This window comes from Macrotis lagotis, chromosome 3, assembly GCF_037893015.1.
Source record: "Macrotis lagotis isolate mMagLag1 chromosome 3, bilby.v1.9.chrom.fasta, whole genome shotgun sequence".
Taxonomy (NCBI): domain Eukaryota; kingdom Metazoa; phylum Chordata; class Mammalia; order Peramelemorphia; family Peramelidae; genus Macrotis; species Macrotis lagotis.
In genome coordinates, this window is record NC_133660.1 from 145,902,762 (window position 1) to 145,915,233 (window position 12,472).

Consider the following 12,472-nt stretch of genomic DNA (forward strand, 5'->3'; position numbering starts at 1 on the left):
ACTTCATTACTAACCTGTCTTAAGATATTGACCCTGGACCTTTTTTTTTTTTTGCTGCATTAGGAGAATTGCATTCTGTTCTTTCTTTACAGTCTTCACTGTCTCACAACTCAGGCAATGTACCTTTTTTTTTTTTTGGTCAGAGCCCTTTGGGAGATAACAGTATAGGAATCTGCATTCAAATTATAGTTATGCTTACTTCCTACCTCTTAGCCTTGCTCATTGTAAACATCAGTTTCCTTCCCTGGAAAATGAAATCTGACTAGAAGACCTAGGTTCCCTAAACCAGCTCTACATATAAGATCCTATATGAAGAAAAAAATGCTTTTCATTTGAATTTTCACCTCTAGTTATCATAGAGATTCAGAAAAATCTCAGTGAAATATGAGAAACTTCTACTCGATTTTAGAAGGGGATAAAGTTGATAGATGACCCTGACCCAATAGCAAAAAAATATATTCTCCATACAGATTTATCTGCATAGCTGAACTCCTTAATACTAGGTATATACTTATTGAAGAGCAGTTATTCAACTTTTTTTAAAGCTAATTGTTCATGTCATCACAGTCTAAATGTAGTTTTGTTCTTTCTAGTAAGCTACACATTAGGGGTTTTTTCCACAATAAACAAAAGTTAAGGGATTTTTCTCTCATGTTTTTACTTGATAGACCTAAATATATAGTGTTTCAGTCAATAATTAGGCACAGATATTTCCTCTTCTGTATTACTTTTTTAAAAATTTGGAAGAAATAGCCACATTTTATATATTTATTTTACTTCGAATAAGCCATTTATTTGAATAAGTAATTTCATTAGATTTTTAAGTCAATTCTTTGAAATAGCAAAGAATTAGAACCAAAGGGGTATGCCTATCAATTGAGTAATGGCTGAATAAGTTATAATTTATTAATGTGATGAAATATTATTGTTCTGAAAGAAATGAGTAAGGGACTTGTTTCAAAGAAATCCCAGTAAGACTTGAAAGAACTGATATGAAATTAGTAGAACTAAGAACAACAATTTTCTAAAGACAAACAACTTGAAAGACTTAGAATTCTGATCAGTATAATGAATATTGATGGAGATCAAACCATAACTCTAAAGGGTTTTTAATAAGAATCTTGAGTTGGCTCAGTTGAAGAGACAGTAAGAAAAAGGTGTGGATCCCTTTCTTATCTCTGTTAAGTATCACATTATCTAGCATTCAAACAAGATCATAGAAACAAACAGCAAATTGGCTGGTATATAATAAGTAGTAAGGTGGTTTTCTAGAAAGGACGATTTCTAGGTGCGATTGCTTGAGGTTTATACCAGCAGGTAAGTATAAACATTTTTAAAAATTGGGAAAAAACAAAACACAAACTTTTGAGGTGAACTTAAGACTCAAAAAAAGCAATTTAACTTCTCTGGAAAGTCTTTGGCATCAGCATGACCTATAGTTATAAGTTAGATAAATTTTAACCACATAAAACTAGGTTCAAATAATATTAATGAATATTTCCCCATGATTTCAGAGAAATTATGAAGAAACATGCTACCCACCTTCTGAGTTAGAGGTCATGAACTTATGAATATATATGAGTAACATGTGTATGTATGTATATATGCATAAACAATCACTCAAATATATGTTTATATAATTATCATGAACAATTTGGGAACGTGTTTTGCTTTATTATCCATGTTTTTACAGGGTTTTTTTGTCTCAGTGAGAGTGGGAGGTAGAGAGGGAAATGAGAAAGTGGATTTTTGTTCAGTGAAAGAAATGTAGCCTAAGTCCCATAGTCCATTAGCATGGGACTTTCTTCTCATTGGTGAAAGTTCTTTCCCCATATCTTTCACTCTGTGTTGTCTCACATATATTCTCCTTCATAGTCTTTCTCTGATTTCTGTTTTACTATTAACTTAGATATATGGGTATCTTTGCTACTGGCTATGTGTGTAGGTATTTTGTGGGAAAGAGGGTCAAGCCTTGGATTAAAAATAATTGTGTCCTCCCTTTCTCCATTAAGAAACAATGATCAGTGGGCATTTAGGTAACACAGGCCCTGGAATTGGGAGAACCTGAGTGCAAATTTGACCTCAGACATTTAATATTTACTTACCTGTGTGACCATGGGCAAGTCACTTAACCTCACTGCCTTGCAAAAATCCAAAACAAAGAAACAATAATAAGAAGTTTAGTTTGAACCTGAAAATAATATCCTTGGTGGCAGTAGCTTTGGGAGCTGTCAGCCCAGAAATGATAAGGTTAACTTATCAGAAAGAGATCCAGGAGACCCTGAGCTATCACTAATCTCAGGACCCTGTTGCAATTGCCTTGCACTTGTAGTTCCAGGCAGACAGTAATGGTTGTGATTGGTCACAAGGGAGCAGGGACCTTGATAGCAGTTCCAAGGCCTAGAGGAAGATAAGCCCTCTGATTGCAGGGGAGAATGGCCCTTCCTAGGTAAAGACAGAGAGAGTAATAACCACACCCTTCCCAGGATCATACCACCTTGTAAGCACCAAAAACTTAGAGACATCCAGAGCAAGTTCAGAAAACAGCCTTCCCAACCCCCCCCCAAGTGAACAGATTCTAATTTTAACATTAAGTTCAAAGTCAAAAAATAGACTTGGAAAAAGAGCAAACAACAAACACAGAGAACGTGACCATAAAAAGGTTTTATGCTAGTAGGAAAGACCAAGGCAAAAACTCAGAAGACAACAATGTGAAAATAGCTATAAGCAAAGTTTCAAAGAAAAATACTAATTGAACATAAACACAACAAAAATTTCTAGAAAAATTAAAGAGATAAAAGTCACACAGAAAAAATTGGGGAAAGAAATGAGTGATGCAAAAAAATTATGAAAAGAGAACAGCTTGGTAAAAGGGACAAAAAAGGAAGAAAATGACAATTTAACAAAACAGAATTAGTCTAAGAGTAAAAGAAGCACAAAAATTCACTGAAGAAAAGTAGTCCTTAAAAAGTATAATTGACCAAATGGAAAAAGAGCTGAAGACTCATTGAAGAACATAATTCCTTAAAAATCAGAATTGGACAAGTGAGACATCAAGAATAATTTTTCTTTTCTAAACAAAATCAAAAATGAATAAAAAAATTGAGAATGTGAAATATCTCAATGGAAAAATAGCTCACCTGGAAAATAAACTGAGGAGAGATAATGTAAGAATTATTGAACTACCTGAATATTTCAAAAACTTATAAAGAATGCTTAACCCAGTATCTTAGATCCAAAATAGAAATTTGAAGAATACATCATCTATCACTTTCTGAAAGTGATCCCAAAATGAAAGCTTCTAGGAATATTATGGCCAAATTCCAGAGCCCCCAGGTCAAGAAGAAAATATTGCAAGCAACCAGAAGCAAACATTTTTTTTTTAGGTTTTTGCAAGGCAAATGGAGTTAAGTGGCTTGCCCAAGACCACACAGCTAGGTAATTATTAAGTGTTTGAACCGAATTTGAACCCAGGTACTTCTGACTCCAGGGCCGGTGCTTTATCCACTGCACCACCTAGCCGCCCCTAGAAGCAAACATTTTTAAAATCATGGAGCCACAGTCAGAACAACTGTGACTAAATCACAATATTTAGCAGATTCCACATTAAAAGATCAGAGAACTTGGAATTTGAAGTTCTGGAAGGCAAAGAACTAGTATTGTAACCAACAATAATCTACCCAGCAAAACTGAGTTTAATCCTTCAGGGGGAAAAAATGAAGATTTAATGAAAAAAAGGGGTAGCTAAGTGGTACAGTGAATAGTCCCCTTCCTGTATTCAAATCCGGCTTCAGATGCTTGCTAGTTGTATGATGCTAGATGAGTCACTTAACCCACATCTGTAAAATGAGCCAGAGAAGGAAATAGGAAATCACTGCAGTATCTTTGCCAAGAAAATCCTGCAAAGGATTAAAAAAAATGACTAAGCAACAACAATAAAGGGAATTTTCAAGCATTCCTGGAGCTGGCTGGAAAATCTAACATTCAAATTCAAGTCTCAAGAAAAACATAAAAAAGTAAACATGAAAAAAAGAAGTCATAAGGGACTCAATGAAGTAAAACTGTTTACATTCCTCTTTGAAGATGATTTAGATAACTCCTAATAGCTTTATTATTATTAGGGCAATTAGGAAGAGTCTATAGAGAAAGAGGGCATAGGTGAGAGCTGATAATGTTTGGATGTCTTAAAAAATAATGAAGGGGTAAGAAAGAAGGATACATTGGAAGAAGGGGGAAGGGAGAGGGAAAATGTGAAAATTTTTTTGACATACAAAAAACATGTAAGGATTTTTATAGTAGAAAGGAAAATGGGAGTGTATGCAATGCTTAAACCTCATTCTCGTGTAAATTGGTTTAAAAACTGAAGAATATATACACACACACTCTGTTGGGTATAGAAATATAATTTACCCAACAGGGAAGTAGGAGGGAAAGAGGACGAGAAAAGGGGGGAGAGGTGACAAAAAGAGGAGTAGATTAAAAGATGTAGTTGGTCAGAAGCAAAATAGACTCTTGAGAAGAAACAAGATAAAAAATGAAGGAAATTAATATACTATATATTAATAACCACTTATAAATTTGTGATCCACTCTTTGTTCTTCTATTTTTGTGAAGACTCTACTTCTGAAAAAGCCTGGCAATCTCTGAAGTTCAGAGTAATATAATCACTCCTAGTCCCCAAGGCATCTGTACATTTATTAGTTTGTGCTGAATCTCACCCAAACAGAACCCTAGAATTTTGTTTATAAACAGGATCCATTTTGAGTTAGACTCTCTCCTGAGAGTATGAACTTTGTTGTTGTTTCCTTCATTAAAGTTTGGGGTGACATAGTCCACAAAAAGGAGAACAAATCAGTGAAAATCTAATTGAGATGCTTATATTTTTCTGACTAAGATGGCTGTAATCTCAGTTCCTAAGGCATCAGAGAAGGGCATGATTGACTACATCTGAGAACCAGACTACTGCCTTTTCCATCCAGTCAAAGATAAAGAGAAACTGAGAACTCTTGACCTATCTCTTCATTAAAATATCCACCAATCAAGAGACTGGTCACAATGATATACTGTCAGAAGGTAGATGTATCTAATTATAAAGACTTCCATAGGTATTTGATTTTAGGTCATTTGACACAAATGGAGGCATGACATCTCCCTGTCCTTTATTAATAGATTGCATTGTTCATTAATAAATGATATAATTGGAGAAACAACCTCATTTTATTGTTTAATTTTTTTTCCTGGGACAAAAGAGAAAGAAGAATAAACAGAAGAAAATTGGGTAGAAGAAATACATAGTATTCATAACTGAATGGGATGAACTCACTCATAAAAGGTAAGTGAAGAACAGAATAGATTAGAAATCAAAATTCAGCAATATATTGTTTATTAGAAACACTGAAATAGAATTAAAATAATGGGCTGGAGTAGTATCTATTATGTTTTAGCTGAAGCATTTATGTCTTAGGCTAAGCAAAAGCAAAAGCAAAACTGTAACTAATTAAAAGAGATGATCAGAGAGAGACTACATTTTGCTAAAGGTACCATGGACAATGAAGCAATATAAAAAATTTTCTGGCAAATTTCTTTGGTAAAAGACTCCATTTCTCAAATTTATAGGGAACTGAGTCATATGTATAAAAATAAGAGTTATTCCCCCAATTGATAAATGGCCAAATGATATGAACAGGTAGTTTTCAAAAGGAGAAACAAAACTATTTATAGCTTTATGGAAAAATGTTCTAAATCACTATTGATTACAGAAATTCAAATTAAAACAATTCTGAGATATCTCATTGTACCTATTAGAAAGGAGAAATGTTAGAGGGAATGTGAGAAAATAGGTACACTAATAAACTCTTGGTGGAGTTGTGAATTGGTCCAATAGTTCTGGAGAGCAATTTGGAACTATAACCAATATACATACATATATGTATATATATGTATATTATATATATATATATATATATATAATATATATAATTTAGCAGCTCTTTTTGTGGAAATTATAGAAGAACTGATAGGATTGAAACAACTAAATAACAGCAAATGATGATCAATTGTGAAAGACTTCACTACTGTGATCAATACAATGATGAAAGACTATTCTGAATGAATCTTGATGAAAAATGCTATTCTCTTCCAGAGAGAAAATTAATGATCTCTGAGTACAAATTGAAATATAATTTTCTTCTGCAAGGAAAGAGAGAATTTAAAATTCAAAAGAGAATTTTAAAAATAAATAAATAGGGGCAGCTAGGTGGCACAGTGGAGCACCAGCCCTGGAGTCAGGAATACCTGAGTTCAAATCTGATCTTAGACACTTAATAATTACCTAGTTGTGTGGCCTTGGGCAAGCCACTTAACCCCCTCAAAATTGCAAAAAAACAATAAATGAATAAATAAATAATAAATTTAATTTAAAGAAAAACACAACCTCCCCTAGATTAATACTGTTTAAAGAAGAAGTTAGATATAATTGTAGTTCTATGTTCTCTCTCTCTCTAAGAAGGACAGAATAGCCAAGCTTCTGGCTTCAACCTTTTGCTTACTCTTCTGACACTTTTCTTTGAGAAAGTTGGGGAAAGAAGAGGCTAGATATGATTTATTCTCCTCTCCAAGCCACATAGCCACACCTCCCCTTCTTCCTGCCCCATTCAGTATGTGGGGTATAGCCTTGCTATAGTTACACTATGTATATGAACTAAATCATCAAGGAGCCTTTTACAAAAAGAACCATATACTATAATATATATATATTAATATTTGCTCTTGTCCAAAATGTATAGTGATGATGAGATGATAGAAAAAGATGAATAAAGGTTTATATATATTTCACACTGAATGCTGATGAGTTTTTATTTTGTAGAAATTCTGATGTTGATAGAAGGGAAAATTGTGACCTGATTTCACAGCATGGAAAACAGGTGCAAATATAAATATAAAGATGTGTTCATTTCAGACTCTAGAAAATGTTGAGAGTTCAATTAACAAAGACAATGAGATAGATATAAAGGTGTGTCACATTCACACTGTGTTTACACAGCTTTCAGATTTGAATGGATCATTTTGTACCTTAACTTTGGGTAAAATATTTAGATCTAATCTGGAGTAATACATTTGCATAAGAAAAGATCAGGAAAGAGAGAGTAAAAACCAAAACGAAAACCTAAATATACTTGTTCTTAGAGCATAGATTGTCTTTAAATCTTTTTTCGAACTCACTCAGTATAAATGTTGGTGAAATCTCTCTTCCTGGAGGCTCAGCCCTCTACTAGAAAGACTGATCAGATTTAAGTTAGAGACCTTACTCTCTACAATTTGCCAAATATTTAAACCTTCCTTTCTTCCTGTTAGGTCATAACCAAACAATACATTTTGTACAACAATCACTAGACAGTTCTGAGTTTCAGGATTGTCATTAAAAAAAATATTTTAAGTCTTTCTTGTCAGTTCATGCAAATGAATCTCTGGGGAAAAGGTACATAATAAGATTTTAATTTATGCTGGGGGGAGGGGAGGGGACAAATTATTTGTCTCTGTTAATGAAAGCTGTAACAAATAAGCCATCCTGAACATCTGGAGTTCGTTTAGCAAATGAAGAATTCAAGGACTCGGGTTCCTAATCTTTTCATGTGTCAGGGATCCCTTTGGCAATCTGGAGAGGAAGTCAATTATGTGTAAAAAAAAAATCTAATTTTCTATCAAAGTTCATGGAAATCTGAAAGCTATCCAGACTGCTTTGAGTCCATGAACCCTAAGTAAGAATCTTTACTCTAGATAAATTTTCCCTATTTCTATTAATGAAGAATGTATATCTTCTAAAAGCTATATGAACAACTTCCAACCCTGCTCACTTTAAGAATTTGGTCAAAAGATCGTTCAGGGAAATTTGCCTTTTACCAAAACAAAACTATCAAAGCTTTTAGTGGAATATTGGTTCTTTGAATATTTGCTAAGCTAGGCAAACTGCTAGCTAAATCCCCCCCCCCCCCCCAGGATGAATTAGCAATCTTTCCATTTGCCCCATGAATTACTTTCTATATGACCCAATTAGGTCACAAGATAACTAACTATACTAGTCAATATTGCCTGGACTGTCTCATCTTTATCATCTCACATGTATATGTTCTTCACATGCATATTTGAATGATAGTTTAGCTCAGATTTACAGTAATTAATTCATCAAAGGGGCAACTCCTAAACCATTTCACTTTGTTATGGGAAATTTTTTATTTTCTCTTCCTGGGACTTTTGATTAACTTTAAAACCCCCTGTCCAATGGGATATAAAAATTTACTTAAGAGCCTTAGATAGGAAGCTAGAGGAAGAACCTCAACTATTCCTGACTCCTGGGTAACATATAAATTCTCCTCCTCAGTCAGTCTAATTGTGAAACCTTTAAATGTAGCTTAATCAGTAACCTGATTTAGTTTACCTAATATATGAGAATATTAGAGGATGTGTGAGGTTTCATCTGTTTAAGCTTGTTTACTCTTTCGAAGACTGAAAGAAGATAGGATACAAAATTATCTTCTCTTTAACTGTGTGGACTAAGAGAAATTTATAAGATAACAATAAGCAATTGAATTATTTCTCTATCACTGGCATAATTTTTTTCATAAGAAGTCTTGTTAGAATTCTAACAGGCTAGGAATGAAGAGGATGGACTTAAGTTATCAGACAATTATGTCAGGCATTTTAATCAAGAGGATTCTCTTTAGGTTAAAGAATATTGATGATAAGAACAGATTGTCATCTAGCAATAAATGGTGACAAGGTGTTTATGATAAATCATATTTGTGTGGGCTTTGCAGTTAAGTGCTTTACCAACTATTGTAGCTCTACCAAGGGAAATCCATGTTCTAGCTAACTATATACTCTAGTAATTAAGATAAAATATGTAAGATTATGGGTTACCCCTCTGGATTCTCACTACTTTTTCACTGTAGTTGTTGACAGTATAGTATTGGGTCCTTAAGTAGTCATTACAATCCTAAACTATGGTATTGGCCCAGGGTTTCAGGAATTAGGGTGAGTCTTGATCTTACAAAGCACCAGGGACAAATAGTAACACTCTTCTATTATTATTTCAGTTTGACTAAAGGTCCAAAATATTGTACTAATCCAGGATACTTTCAGGATTTGAGGTCTATCCACATTTTCCCCTTCCTAAGACTGTCTTATCCAAAAACCTGCTACTACCTTTTTGAATTGGCTTGGTTTTAGATAGGAATCCTTTAGGTTGGGTTGTAGGCTGCAACAAGCTTCCTAGTTGAGCCCTTAGCACCTTCTCTCTCTTCCAGACTGCATTGTCCTAGTCCTATTCAAATAATGTGACTTAAGAGGTATTACAACCATATTAGAATTCAGAGTATTTGCAGCCAGAATAACTCATAACTAGATTGAATCTATTATAATAAACATAGTAGTAGAGGATACTTATTAATCCATTGCATACCACTTGCAATAGAGTAGTCCTTGGAAGTCATTAAACTATTTCTGTACTAATTGATTTTCAAGACAGGATCAGTGACCTTCTGGTTTATCATTTGTATTGTCTTCCATTAATGGTATAACTGAAAACACATATAGTGAAATAGTGGAGCCAAAATCCAAAAGCAAGAAAAGCAAAGATTGCTTTGAATTTGGAGTCAAAGGACCAGTTTCAAATCTTGCCTGCTACTTATTAATTGTCTGACCTGGGAAAATCAATTAACATCTCTGAACCAGGAGTTGGAAGAAATAATTCCTAAGACTTCTAGCTGTAAGTCTTTTGACTCACTTAAGTTTCTTTCAAACTCTTAAAAGGAACTTTTAAAACAAAATATATTGATACATTTAAATATATATTTTTTCTTTGTAATCCTATGATTTTTATCTTATACATTTAAAAGCATGATTCTGAGAAAAGGTCTCTGGGTTTCACTAGATTACTTTCCAAAGGGTCCAGGACACAAGGAAGATTCCCATCTTTCTCTGGAATCTTTTCTGTTTCTGTTGCCTATTTGAATATTATTCAAATTAGTAATAATTAGTAATGGCCCCCTGACCTAAAAGCTACATTCTGATTTATTGAACGATTCACAATAAAAAGAAAAGAAAGACATGTTAATTAAGCAATAGAAAAGGAAGAGAAGGAACATAGATAAGGAGATATTTCATTATTTGTGTTAAATTTAATATATTCATTCTAGTCTTCATCTTTGTCCAGAGTGCATTGTTGATCATTCTTCACAAAACTTTCTCTAACATGTTCCTGGCCAGATCTTAAGAAGGTGAACATCTGGAGAGAAAGTAGGAAGGAAATGAAATGGATGACACTAGCACCCAACAAATTGCCCTCGAAAAATTAGAAGAGTGACTACTTTCTTCATCCAAGATCTAAAGGAGACTCTTGCATCCCTCTATCATCTATCTATCTATCTATCTATCTATCTATCTATCTATCTATCTATCTATCTATCTATGTTTGAAAAAGTGAGAGAGGGTGAACAAGGTCATATAACCCCAGTTTATTCCTGTTAAACAGTACTGTTCTTTAAAAAGCATCTGCACCTTTTCAGGCATCATCTTTATTCAGGGTGAGGAATATGGGGGTGCTTGGGTCCCATAAGAAAGTGAAGGGACAATTGTTAGTTTACATTACAAAGACTAAAGTCTTCCTGTATTGTTGCCAAAGGGCAGGTAGATGAGTTAAGACAAAAGACAGCTTAAATCTGATCAAAAACTGAGATTAAGTCAGATCTATCCCACCTAGTTAGGAGTTAATCCAGGGTCTTTGTCCTTCTCCTTTGCCCATGCTCATGGAGGTAGCTGTTCTTGCTCATGAGCATAATGAGTAGGACCGGGAAAACTCATGGGGAGGGATGTATCAACTAGATTGTGACCCCAGCCAATGACTGGAATGAAGTGCCCTTCTCCCCTTGAGAGAAATGTACCATTTATTAAGATACCTTAATAAAAAAAAAACATTTTAATCACTCTGGACTAAGTATTCGTGAGCCATTTATAACATTCAGGATGTCCTCCTAAGAGAAGCAGAAAGTGAGAAGAAAAGAATGTCTTCACTCTTCAGATAATTTCATTTCCCACTTGACTGCATCCATTTGGAGCTTCTTTGGTTTCTTCACCATGCCACCACCAGAACAAGGTACCCTTCCTGTCCCCCTATACTCTTTTTTTGTATATTGTATATGTTATAATTTTGTATGTGTATATATATATATTCAGTTTTAAGCAGCCTGAAAGCAGGGAGTTTTTTTTTTTTCATTTTTATCTTCCCAGTATTTCGTATAGGGTCTGGTCATCAGAGTCACTTAATTAATGTTCTTGTTTATGGAATTAAAATCTATAGGAAGTTTACCATTTAATATGGTCTTTTATTTCTGTTCCTTGAATAATAAGATATGCAAATTTTGATTTTTTTAAGGTAATAATTTTTTTTGAAATTAAAAAAACAAAATTAGTTTTTTCAAATTCAGTTCTTGAAGAATAGGGATCTAAATGACAGATTGTCATTTACTACAGATTAAACTAGCCTGAGAGGCTCAAAAAGGGTATCAGGAATATGGTTTATCTAAACTTTGTTCTCTGACATAGTTCACATGGAGATGATTAATATGTAGATTTCACTTCCTTTTCATGGATGAATCTATGTGATATTTGGAAGATAACAATGTAACACTTTAAGGATGAAAATGTTTTTATGTACTTTATTTTATTTGATTCTCACAACAATTCTGAGAATTGTTACTTTAGGTATTGTTGTCTTCACCGAACATATGTGGATACTGAGGCTGAAAGAGGTTATATTGATGCAGGGGCAAGATGAAGAGAATTGTGAAAGTGGTGGAGATGTAAGTTGACCACCACCTACTCTTGAGTTGTAAATTGATTAGAAGAAGAGAATTATGATGGTAATAGAAACAAAATTTGTACTTTTAAAGGCTGCTAATCTTGTCAAATTGAGTGGAGATCCCCATTCTTGATGTAAAATTTGTATCCTGATCTCCTTAGGCTTCACCTTCTACCTAATTCTGGATCCAGTAAGGGAAAGGGAGTTCACCTTTTGCCCTATGGATGAGAGATAAGTTATGAAAACTTGGGTTGGATTCCCACTCAAGGCCTCAGTCTTCTCTGACCTGCTGGCCTAGCCAATGCTGCTTGGCTGTTCTCTATCTCTGTCTCTCTCTGTCTCTGTCTCTGTCTCCCTCTCCCTCTCCCTATCTTTTCCCATGTGTTATAATACATTTTTTATTAAATTTTAATTTTTAAATAATAAATAATAATAAAATTTTAACAAATTTTCATTTTATTTCCACCTTTGCTTTCCCAAGTCTGAGTAATGATTCCTCATAGGCAGATCTGAACTCACATAGCCAGTGGCCACAATATGACTTTGATCACATATTTAGAAGTGTCAGAGGCAGAATTTGAACCTCTGGATTTCAAATTCAGCACTATACTACTTCCT

The 12,472-nt window shown here is 34.0% G+C and overlaps 1 long non-coding RNA gene across 1 annotated transcript in view; it reads left to right on the forward strand.

Annotated features, from left to right (window-relative positions):
* The first annotated feature begins 2,275 nt into the window (after positions 1 to 2,275).
* The window catches only part of LOC141517881 (uncharacterized), a 29,854-nt gene continuing 19,657 nt past the window's right edge, over positions 2,276 to 12,472 (forward strand). Inside the window, exon 1 of the long non-coding RNA XR_012477021.1 lies at positions 2,276 to 5,332. This is a non-coding gene — a long non-coding RNA (uncharacterized LOC141517881). The remainder of the gene's footprint in view (positions 5,333 to 12,472) is intronic.